We start from the raw sequence: 12892 nt of genomic DNA on the forward strand, positions 1-12892 counted from the left end.
CATGCCTTCTGTGTTGCAGTATGTAAACGAATGGGCATGGCTGTGTGCCGATAAAACTTTATTTGCAGAAACAGGCAGCAGGCCAGACTTGGCCCAGAGGCTATAGTCTGCCCACCTCTGAGATATGATACTGTCCAACGTTGGCTAGGACACTGTTCAATTTTGTATGTCCCTGTTTGGATAACACAGGTGTGGAAGATGTGGTTCCATTATTTAGTGTGCAGGACCATGCTCCTCTCAGTAAAAAGACAGCCTCATCTCTTTAGTGTGGATCAGAGGAATTATGTAAATGTGAAGGACTATTTAGGTGCATATTATGGACTGTATGGAGAAGAAAATCATTATTCGGTTCTTGAGCTCTTCACAGTCTGGGGTGCTACACTGAATCCAGGGAACAAATAAGCTTGGCATCAGATGACATCACGGCTTAGAATAAGGTTATACCTGTTAATGGAAAGTGTCACTCAATGGATTGCAGACAAGTGGCCTCCTGAAACAGCCACTTCATTCTCGCAAGACCTGGTTCGGGTTCGTATTTCTAGCTCTGTCTTCTACCCTCCCTTCCCTACGCCGAGTCTTTCACCTTGTCACAGATACTCAGAACAGCACAGGGGCCAACAGCACAAAGGCAAGGATTCCATGAGTACAGCCTTTCCCTCTGGGCTTAGTCTCAGGCTGCAAGAGAATGGCAGTAGGGCCCAGGAAAACCAGCTTGACTCTGAGGCCTGTGGCTCTAACGGATCCATGAGGGTCTCCAGGACCCTCCTCCTTACAGGATCTCCTCTGCCGGAAGGTAGGTGGAACCATGAATAGCACGAGTTATCCCCTCTATGATTTTGTTATGGACAAAGGGGTCCTGCAGATACCATTAACAGTAATAATTAGCCTTAAGATAGGGATTATCCAGGAGGGCCTCGTGTAATCACGAGAGCTCTTCAAAAAGAAAGAGATTTCTCTGGCTTGTAGCAAAAGAAGGAAGCAAGAGATTTGAAGCATGAGAAGCATACCACATGCCCTTGCTGATTTGAAGATGAAGGGACCATGGGAGAAGGAATGCAGGCAGCCCCTAAGAGCAGAGAGTGGATCCCAGCTGAGAGTCAACAAGGAAACAAGGACCTCACATGCACAGAGACCTCAGACCACAAGGAACTGGCTTCTGCCTACAACCTGGATAAGCTGGGAAGATAAGAACCTTGGGGTCAGAACCCAGCCTGGTCCACACCTTCACCTGGGCCCTCTTTGAGCTTAAGCAGAAAAATCCCACTGACCCTCAAGGGAATTCTGACCCATGGAACAGTGAGATAATCAATGGGCATTGTTTTAAACACCAGGTTTGTGGTCATTTATTATGCACCAGCAGAAAACCTACTAAGATGGTGGCCTTCCCCAGAATAGGTAACCTTCACCTGATACCCGTCAAACCAGGAGCCAGGGGTGATCTGCAGTCCTGCACCAATACCCTGTCTCTGGTACCGTTAAGAAAATGATCTCAGGATCTGAGCACAAACCTCACCAGGCCACCCATTTCCATCCACCTGGGGAAGTTAACCTCTTCCATGAAAGTCTCAGAGCTATTCTCCATGAACAAAGATGGTTGAAGAAATCGCCATACACTCAATACCTGAGTGATGATAATTCTGAGCCACAGTAAAATCAAAGAGCTGGAAGCTCCCAGTTGTAAGACTTGATCTTTTCCTAAGATCTTGACAACAGCTAAGCTTTCATGAACATTGATCTCCGAATTTTTCCTTTACCTTCCTTCGGACACCTCTTCTGAACTAAACAGCAAAGAAGAAGTTGAGGCCTTTGTCTTTAGTATGATTATCATACTCCCAATAGTAGCTGCCAGTCACGGAACAGCTGGTACAACCCAGGCCCATTACAAACATGGACTCCTCTAATCCCCCCTACCCACCAGAAAAAGGGAGTTCAGAGTTGTTCGTTTACTTGCCCGAGGTTAAACACCCTGTAAATGAGGAACATGACTTAGACACAGATCCCGAGGATCCTGCTTCTCTCCACTTCCCCACCTCCTTGTGCGTTTCTCCATGGAGCTACACCACAGAGAGAGGCCCACCTGGCCTCATGAGAGGGAAACTAAACCAGTGGTGAATAGAAGTAGCCAAACACCAACAAAGATGGGGAAAGGTGTAAAATGTTACCCACTCCCATGTTCAGAACATTCTTGAGTCCCTAGGCCCCCGACAGGGCAAAAAATGTGACCCAATTTTTACAAATGAGCCTAAAGCAAATTACATTCATTTGCTAAATGACAGCAGTGCCCTTTAGCAAGTCTTGAAAATGAACCGAATAAATTCTTCACATGGCTGGGATATTCCAAGCATGAAATAATTGGAAAGAAGCATTTCCCTTTGTAATTATCCTAGATTCTCTTTAGAATTTCTGCCTTGAACCCTACAGTTGGCTCAAGGCCTCTGACCACTCAATTTTTCCCTGGGCTCGCTAGGTGGATTTAATTATACTGTATTTTATTTTATACAAGATACATTGCTTAGTGCTGTAGGGAATAAAAACTCAGCACAGATGGGCCATCAGTGGACTCACAGTAGAACCAGGACACGCCATATCTGTGACCACTGTCATGTGTGGAGTTAAGTGAGAAGTGACATACCAGGTCATAAAGGACTCTGGGTAGATGGTTGTTGCCGTTATTATTCCTGCTTATTTATGTTTATGCTTATTTATTAATGACCCATCTACTCCCAGAACAGATCTGAGCAACCTTATTCTTTGGGATGCAGAGGCCAGAGTTTCTAGTTTCTAAGAGTGCATGCACGTGTGTGTGTGTGTGTGTGTATGTATGTGTGTGAAATTGTGGAGCTGAATCCCACTGATGGTAGAGTTATGGACAGAGAAATCATGATTCCCACTGCTGCAATTTCTGGAAATGTCTGGTTCCCTTTCCTTCTCATGTTTTTCTTCTTTCCTGTGGTAAAATATATATAACTTAAATTTGCCATTTTAACCGTTTATACAGGTACCATTCATTGGCATTAATTACATTCACAATGTTATACAACCATCATCGCGACTTATTTCCAAAATGCTTTATCACCAAACAGAAACTCTTAATTCCTCATTCCTACCCTTCCCTCCCCATTCCCATATTTGGAGCTCGAAAAATACTCCAGTGATGGGTAATCTCTCACACACTCTTACATAGGCTGTGTGGGCCTAGGCCCAAAGGACGGGATAGTGGTCACCCCTTGCTCTGCTTCTTCTGCCCTCTCGCCTGTGTGGCAGACCCACCCATGCATGGTTCCCATGGTCTTGGGAGTTTTTTCCTGTGCCCATGGTGCTCCTAAATCCGTCAACACTTATTTTGTGATGTGGACGTAGGTAAGCCAGGCAGGGTTGGGAGGAAGAGGATGGTAAGAAGAAAGATGAAATAAGAGAGTAGAGGGAAAGGATGGCTTTCCTGAATTTTTAAAACTTGACCCTGAAATAAGACTGCTGGTTGAGACACGCTCGGTGTGCTAGATATGTAAGTGGCAGGCCCCTGCCTGCTTTGGTTTCTAAATCCCTTGTATCCCCAAACTTTGTAACTCCACTTCGGAGCTCAAAGTGTGAAGTAACCTCTTCTAAACATTCGAGGGCATTGTCTAAGGCCTTTTTGATCAACACATCTTCATTTCTGATGACCAAAAAAATAGGTATGAGCCCCATTTCCCAACCGTGTACAGGTGAAAAACTCTAAAACTCTTTAGAGGATGATCAGAATAGAATCACAGCTTCCCAGGGATGGCAGAATGTTCTATCAAGGGCCAGATAACGTGGCAGGCACAACTACTCAACACTGCTCTTGTAGGAAAACAGCCACAGCAAATCCCTAAATGAGCGGGTGTGGCTGTGTTCTAATAAAACTTTATTCATAGCACTGAACACCCATGAGGATGGCTACCGTCACCCAAAGCAAAAGCTAACAAGCGTTGCTGTGGATGTGGACGCGTTGGCATCCTTGCGCGTCATTGGTTGAATGTAAAGTAGTGCAGCCGCTGGGAGAGACAATGTGATGGCTCCTCAGAACATTAGAAAGAGAATTCCCGCATGATCCAGCAACTCCCCCTGTGGGAATATACCCAAAAGAATTGAAAGCGGGGACGTGAACACATATTTGTGCACCCGTGTTCACCGCAGCAGGATTCACGGTAGCCAAAGATGGAAGGCACCCAAGTGTCCATCTGCAGATGAGCGGATAAATGAAATGTGGTCCATCTGTACAATGGACTATTAGTCAGTCTTTAGAGGAAGGACGATGTGACAGCTGCAGCAGCTTGGATGGACCTGGAGGACATGACACTCACTGAAATAAGCCAGTCATAACAGGACAACTATTGTATGATTCCGCTTACATGAGGTACCTAGAGTAGGCAGACTCCGGACAAAGGAAGTAGGATGGCGGTCCAGGGCTCGGGGGTGGGGAGAACGGGGAGTTGTTGTTTAATGGGCTCAGAGTTTCTGTTGGGAAAGATGGAAGGGTTCTGGAGGTGGATGGTGTGGATGGTTGCACAACAGTGTGAATGTGCTCAGTGGTACTGAAACATCCACTTTAAAATGGTTAAGATGCTAAATTTATGTTATATGCATTTTACCACAGTTTTTTAGAAGTTTATTTATTTATTTTTTTTAAGATTTTATTTATTTATTTGAGAGAGAGAGCACATGAGAGGGGGGAGGGTCAGAGGGAGAAGCAGACCCCTTGCTGAGCAGGGAGCCCGATGTGGGACTCGATCCAGGGACTCCAGTATCATGACCCGAGCTGAAGGCAGTCGCTTAACCAACTGAGCCACCCAGGCGCCCTAGAAGTTTTTTTTACTAAAAAGTACTTTATTTGCAAAAACAGGCTGTGAGGCTTGGTCCGCTGCTTTGAAGGATGGGACGGGTGAGGCCTGTAGCCAGTGTAGGAAACACGGTTCCAGCAGCGAGCTTGGTGAGCAACAGCTGAAGTGGGATTTGTTTCCCAGCTGGTCGATACTGAGAGAGAGCCTCCTGTGTGAGTTAACGGTAGTTGTCAGTGCCATTCATGGGACACCGGCTACGCTGCAGACGCAGGACTGCGAGAAAGCCCAGTGTGGCTGGTGTTAACGGCCCGTTTTACGTAGGCGAAGACCAAGGCTCGGAGGGCAGAGTGACCTACTCAAAACCATTCAGCTCGTTAGTGGCAGGGGTGCGTCCTGAGCATTAGATAGCGGTAGGGGGTACTGTGTACCCTGGTGCTGTGAATGACCCATAAATCCTTTGGGAGGCAGGCGCTCTCCACTGCCAAGATGTGTAGGTAAAAACCCTCATGAGAGAATGTCGTGTTGCACGCTCTTGCTGTAAAGCGCCTTAAGCATTAAAGGTCTGAAACCTGGCAAAAAGGGACTTAGGAAATACTGTAATAACGATATAAGCCAGTCTGAAAAGACTACTTACTGTACGATACCAACTATGGAATATCCTGGAAAAAGCGGAACTGTGAAGACGGTACAAGGATGAGCGGTGGCCAGGGGCTCAGCGGGAGGGAGGGATGAGTAGTGGCGCTCAGAGGATGTATGATGCTGTAATGGTGCGTTCCCGTTGTTACAGGTTTCTCCCAACCCACAGAACATCCCCCAGGAGTGTGCCCTCCTGTAAACCACGGACTTTGGGAGATGATGACATGTCAGTGTGGGTTCATCCAGTGTAGGCTGTGTCCCCCCTGGGGCAGGATGCTGATAATGGGGGAGGCAGGGAGCATATGGGAACCTGTATACTTTATGCTCCCTTTTGCTGTGAACCTACAACCGCTCTGACATTCAAGTCTCTTAAGGAAACAATAATAATAACAATAATGTGAGGGGCTTTGGAATGGGGTAGAGATGAAACGTGCAGAAGGTGATAATCATTGAAGCCCGGGGAAGGGGACATGAGTCCCTTATGGGGTCTACTATTGTATGGGCTGGAAATTTTCCTTAATACATTGTAAAAGCAAAATGATCTCAGGGATTTATTTGTACTACGCTGACCATGCCGGCTGAGCTTCCTAAGGAAGGCTGCGTGGTGTGGGGACTGGTCATGGGCTTGGTCTAAGCCTGCTCTGCCCTTCTGGGAGCATGTGCTTCTGCCTCTTGGAGTCTTTTGTATAAAACACGAGGTCATTCATACCCCACAGGACTTGTGTGCGTTAAATGGCATGGTTTTTATGGAAGTAATGGAAGAAGTCACTGGGAATATACGGGGTGCTCGGTAAATGCTCACTAGCTAAGCGACAGAGGTGAGGGGTGGCTGAGCCCAGCTGGACTCACAGAGCTGGGTGGGGCCCGGCCACCATCAGGGGTTCTTGCCTTCAGCCCACCGTGGTGGCTCCTTAGCCACAGTCCTGTTTTGGTGGGACCCGGAGACAGCCCCCAGAGTGGTGGGACAGGTGGGCCCAGGCCACAGACGGCTGCTGGCCCGTGGAGCCCACACAGCAAGGACCACATGGCCTCAGGCCGGAACGGCCACTCCCTGGAATCCTCTCTGCACCGCGGACTGAGCCCGCTTTGACCAGGGCTGGCCGGCGCGATGGTTCACAGCACTTTGGATTTTAGTTCCGAGTTTGACAGATGCTAAAGCCTGATTTGAAAAAGAAATCCGGCAATCTCGACAAAAAGAAACCGTGGCAGTTGCATCTTTTGACTCTACTGCTCCTTCCCTGCTTTAAGTCACTGCTGTGGACTGGACCCCCGCATCTGCAGCCTCCTGCAGTCTGACCCCCGCCGACCCTTCAGGCCTCATTCCCAGGAGGCTCTCCTCACAGTGGTCTTCCCATTATCTCCCAAATCGCAAATGTGGGAGGAGGTCCCAGCGAGGCCCCCCTCCTGTGGATCACTCCACACATCAGATCCTGGGTCTTGCTAGAAAGTCACTTCTTTGTGCGTGTGTGGTCCTCACTGCCCCCCCGCACCCCACCCCTGGGTCCCATGAGAGGAAGCTGCTGATCCTGTTTGGTCGTGGCCTTGATCAAAGCCTCTGCTGAGTGTGGGCTGTGCTCACAGACCGGTCAGCGGTGGTAACAGTTCTTCTCTCTCCGTGCCGGCTAAATGAAGTGATGTTCTCTGCACCTTCTTATCACATCTCCCCAAGTCTCCCCTCCTTCCCAGTGTTCCTGAATTCTGCGGAAATCATTTAAGGTAGTTTTCCAGCTCCTAGTCCTTGTTCTGCAGGTATAGAATCTGTCACTTTTAATTTGCCTTTCTTCCACTCATTTTGGGCAAAATATTTCGTTAAAAGATGTGGTTCCCCCCCGCCAAATCATCTCTTGTCTTAATGCCAGAGGTATTTAAATGCCCTCATAGTGAACTGTACAATCTAATTATGTAACTTAAAGTAAGTTTAGGGAAGGAATGAAATACCCCGCAGCTTCACCGTCTGAGAAATAGGGTTTTGTATTCCACTGGAAGTTCAGTGGCTTTCTTGCTATTTTTCCCTGTGTCGTAATGAGGCACCTCATCTTCCAGTTTTATTGGCAGCAAACACTGGGTAACAGAGATGCTAGAAAAGCCCGAGGCTCCATCATGATAAAGTCATTTTAGCGACTGTAATTGTGCCAGGAACTTCTAATAGTTAAATTGGTTCCTGATTATGTTCCACTTGCTAAGTTCCCCTCCATTCAATTAACACATAATTATTTAGGACTCTGCTACTTTTTTGCTCTGCACATACTGCTTTCCAATAGGCAGCTTACTGGGAAGGTGTCCGATTGGAGCCCACACAGCATCCAAGTCCCTTTCCGTGCAAGGACAGAGCCGGGATGTGGTCCCAGAGGCAAGGCCTGAAGGACTCTCTCGGTGAAATGCTCGTGGTTGAGGGGCTTGGAATCCCGAAGGTGCCTCCTGCCACTGAGCCTCGCTCCTCATGCCCAGCCTGTCTCCTTTTTTTTTTTTTTTTTTAAGATTTTATTTATTTGAGGGAGTGAGAGAGAGAGAGTGCAGGAGCAGAGGGAGAGGGAGAAGCAGGCTTCCCGCAGAGTAAGGAGCCCGATGCAGGACTTGATCCCAGGACCCTGGGATCATGACCTGAGCTGAAGGCAGATGCTTAACTGACTGAGCCACCCAGGCGCCCCCAGCCTGTCTCCTAAAGATGTGTGCCCAAGTGTAGGACTCTACAGCAAGTCTTCTCCTTTATACCAAATGCTACTTAACATTCTGTAAAGTGTCTGTGGAGGTCATCGTGTTAAAATGACTCCGGACTACGTGGTGATATCTCTGTGTTACCTTTAATCTCAGTGTTAACAAAAACAAGACCCCTACATCCTAAGTTCACAGTTCAGAGGGCTCACAGTTAGTATTTTGCTTTGCTGGTTGAAAATAGGAGAATCTCAAAAACTTGAGCCACTTTCTGGAGGTCCTGTAGCTCAATGTTTACATGGACGTGAAGAAGATACGTCAATAGATAGATAGATGATTGACAGGTAGATGAGAGATGGTTAGAAAGACTTCCTGAAGGTCTGGTAGCTAAATGTTTACACGGATGTGAAAAGATAGGTAGATTGATTGATTGGATTGATTGGTAGGGAAGGAAAAAGAGAGCTAGAGAGATAATGGAGAGATGATAGAAAATGCATAGAAAGAAGTGGATCCAGACTGTAATTGGATGTGTGTGGGGGTGTGTGGACAACAATCCATCACATATCTGACACCATTAGGAATTATAGTAGGCATTTTGTTTCTAGAGGGAGCTCACTGTGGTTAAGTATCCAGGTAGAAGAGAAGGAAGTCAGGAAAACTTCCTGTTTGTTTGTTTGTTTGTTTTGGTTGTATGAGGTTTGGGAATGAACTCTATCTGACACTGACCCCTAAATGATCAAAATTGGGGAATATTGTAACAGGATTTGTAAAGATGATGACTCTGACATCAGGGAGACAGGAATCAGTTACCAAGAAGCATGAAATCAAGTCCTCTCCTTGCGGCCATTAAAAATAAAATTTGCAGTCATTTGCTTTGAATAATTTGAGAAAGTGCATCTAGACCTTATGGCTTTTTAAATCTTTTTGAGATGACATAGTTTGCCTGTGCGTCTCTACATTATTTATTTGTGTGTTTGGTTTTATCTTCCAAGATTTTAGGTTATAAATAAAGCCATTCAAAGGTTAAAAATGATTGAAAATAACTCTATTAAATATGGGCTCACACTTTCTCTTAATGGTTTTGACCATGTGGGACAGCATCCATGAAAGCATTTCATTCTTACGCCATTAGCTTTGTTTTTAGAAATTACTTAATCCTCCCGGCTATGAATAGACATAACTTGTTTGGCTCACAGAGTTATGAATCTTTTTCCCCCGAGTCCGTCACTTTTCTGGCAGAGGAGAAGTAGTGCCAGTCTGTACTGTTGCCCACCTTCCACTGCCCACAGGCTCTACCCCTGCAGCATCTCACTCTCGTGCTTCTGGGAGCTGGGACTGTGGGGAACATTGGGCGTGAGCTCTCTTCATTGTGTCCTGTGCTCCTGTACAGTAATGTTGAGTGGGGAGGGTGGATTCTCTCTCTGCATTAGGCTCGGGGTTTGTTTGTTTGTTTACTTGTTTTTGTTTTGTTGTGTTTGCCTGGTACCAGGCCTGGACACACCACTGGCTGTGAGAGATCTGTTAGTGCAGGGAGAGGCCAAAGATTCCTTAGATCAGAACACTTCAGAATTTTCATGGTGCCGAGGGGTCCTTTTAAATGATTTGGGGGATCCTGATATGTAAATGACAAGGTTCCTGTCATCAGGAATAAGTTCCAGAGGTGGAGAGGAGAATGAGGGACCAGCTCTGGAGGTGGAGAGGAGAATGAGGGGACCAGCTCAGGAGGTGGAAAGGAAAATGAGGGACCAGTTCTGGAGGTGGAGAGGAGAATGAGGGACCAGCTCTGGATGCGGAGAGGAAAATGAGGGAACAATGCCCAACCATAAATGCCAAATGCCTAATGAGAAATTTGGTTAACAAGAAACTCAAAATAGCTGAACCCCACTGTGGACAACCTAGTCAGAATGTAAGGACTCCATGGAGATCAGGGGCTACCAAATATTCTAGCCTCTCTGTGCCCTCTGATTCGGGTTAGAGCCTGATCTTCTGGGCTACACATCCATCCATCCATCCATCATCCATCCATCTGTCATCCATCCATCCATCCATCCATCCATCCATCCATCATCCATCTGTCATCCATCCATCCATCCATCCATCATCCATCCATCATCCATCCATCCATCCATCCATCCATCCATCCATCCATCATCCATCCATCCATCCATCCATCCATCATCCATCCATCCATCATGCATCCATCCATCCGTCCATCCATCCATTCCAGTGACTGACACCTAGGGGGCATATGAAACTGTGCTGGATCCTGACTTAGCATTGCAGGCACATGAGTGAATAAGCAGACAGGATTATTTGGGAACAGTCTGGAGGGCTTCCTTGTCCCTGAGCCCAGCTCTAGCAGTCACCAGGGCCGCAGAGCCAGCCCATTCACACTGCCCTCCCTCTCGTTGCCTCTTGAAAAAAAGGACTTGATCTTGAACTGTGTCGAACCTGCCTGAACTCTTCATTTCAGCCTGGGAAGGTGTCCTGTTGTCCAGTCGCTCAGCTTAACTCGCGATCTTTCCATACTGAAAGCAGATTTTTATGCAAAAGCTTTTGATGTGATTTTCTTATTTATTTTCTCTAGTTTGACATTTATTAAAAATAACCCATGAATTATAGCAGATAGTAGATGTTCTCATGTAAAAGTTAACCCCTGTTTGCTTCTTCTTCCCTAGTTAGAGCATTGAGTCATCCTCAGATGGCCTTGGCCTTGCTCAGTTTTTAATCCCATCAAGTGTGGGCTCTTGGGTATATATAATTTATGTGTGTCCTGGCTGGTTCTATAGAAGGTGTGTGGGCCTGGGTGCGCTGAGCTTGAGCAGCTCACCCTTGATGGCCCTAGTGACAGTCTTCATTTGATCTTCCCTTTAGTTATCCTGCTGCAACTCACATTCTGTGTTATTTGCTTTCTGTCCTTGCTTTTTAAAAAATTTATAGTGAATCTAAATTATAAAATCTCTCTCAGCCCCTCGCTTTCTCAGTTGTCAGTTCATTAAAAAGTTTTTATTTGGCCTTCATATTATTTCAGCATGGCATATTTAAAAAAAAAAAAGTCATTTTGAGAAATATCTTTATTTAACTGGCTGAAATTGTTCCAGAGCTTAATTAGAAGTAGCATATTGCAACTGTTTGGATGCTATCTTGAGGCAGAATGATTACCATGTAATAATAATGCATGTTCTAGTAAACTTGCCTTTATTGTCATAGAGGGCTGGAGGGAGGGTCTTCCTTCAAGCTCAGAAGGACCCTGAGGGGACCCTAGTCAAAAGCTGAGTTCTAAAACTGAAGGAAAAATTACGGGGTGGTCAGTAGCCCAGGGTTTTGTGCTGCATGAGAGCCCCACCCTCTAATGACGGAGTGGTCTCGCTCCACTGACAATCAGGAGACTTTCTCTGGCTGCTGGGCTTAATGCAAGTACAGGTCCCCAGATGCTCTCTGAACACGGTTGCCAAGGGTCAGAGGGGCAAGGCAGACCTTTTCTCCTTAGGCTTGCATCTTGCACTTCTGAGGGCTAAACCTGGCACAGGAGACCCCAGCCCAGGCCTGGAGAGCTGATGAGGCTTGCAAGGTGTGCTACGATACAAGACATGTCCTAAATTGAGTGATTTTCATCCTGGTCCTGTATTAATTTGTCAAGACGCCCTTGTTCAGCTTTTCTCAATAAATCCCAAAATTTCAGCCATAAGAGCTACTTTTCAAATTGAACTGGGCCGCCTGTAGTCGTAATATCTGGCAACTCTCTGGCTGATGGATGCTGCTGCCCATTCTGTGCCCCCTGGCTTATGGACAAGGCCAGGATCCCCGCGTCCCTCCACTGATAGTCACTTAAAGCACGGATGCCTCCTTTTTGGTTCTGTTGAATGTCACCAGGGAAGAATTAGATAAGTCTGGCCACAGTTTTTGTCAGCAACTGAGATGGCACACTCCATCACAGGCCATTTGTCACACCTGTTTCGGCCCCGGATCCAACCATAGGTTCCTTAATGAGATACTGTCTGCAAACCCCCTTTCTTAGAGCTGTCTGAGTGTTCAAGAAGCTGCAATGTTGGGCAGGAGGTGGGGATTGAGACCTCCTTAAAGCCCAAAGGAGAGAGTCCCTTTCTTCCTCCTCCCAGGCTGCCTGGCCTTCAGGGACTCTGGGACAGTCTGAGGTGGGCAGCTTCTCCAGGCATGCACGGCTAAGAGACCACGCTTTCGGAGAGCACCGGTTCCTGGAAAGTAACCTGGATTTTTCTTACACTCTCTGGCTGCTTCCTGCTGTCTAAACAGGGGAAGTGTAATTAAGTTTATTATCTGTGACCCAATGCTAATTCTCCTTGCATCCTGCCTTTATGCAGAGGGAGAAGGGTCACTTAAAGAGAAGTATCTGGACTGAGCTTTATTATTGTGAACACTCTCAAGGGCAATAAAACATTTGCAGGATGAAGCTGGTGGAAGGGTTAATCCTCTGGAGTCATTTATAACCTCTCAAATTACATATCCCAACATGGAAAAGTGAAAGTCCAGGTATTAAAGGATGTGATATTTTGCTGTGGGTGCTTAACAATTGTACATCATCAATGGATCAATGAATTACAATTCCTGTTAACCTTCTTGTCAGATCACTTACGCATCTACTATAGCTTTTTTATTTGAACAAGTCATTAGTTACCAAAATCAACATTTCCAACAGAGGACGAATGACACCAAGTAAGCCATACCTCCAGAATATGTCACCAGACCACTCCACGCCCGATAGATGGTGTATAACAGCATGTTTAAATGCTTACCTGTAAAAAGCCAGCTATAAGCAAAGGCCA

The 12892-nt window shown here is 46.4% G+C and overlaps 1 protein-coding gene across 3 annotated transcripts in view; it reads left to right on the forward strand.

Annotated features, from left to right (window-relative positions):
- The window catches only part of DOCK1 (dedicator of cytokinesis 1), a 488408-nt gene that overhangs the window by 375259 nt on the left and 100257 nt on the right, over nt 1-12892 (forward strand). The gene's annotated exons all lie outside the window — the stretch shown is intronic.

The sequence above is a fragment of the Mirounga leonina genome, unplaced genomic scaffold (assembly GCF_011800145.1).
Source record: "Mirounga leonina isolate KUSES-001 unplaced genomic scaffold, KU_Mleo_1.0 Mir_114, whole genome shotgun sequence".
Classification (NCBI taxonomy): Eukaryota; Metazoa; Chordata; class Mammalia; order Carnivora; family Phocidae; genus Mirounga; species Mirounga leonina.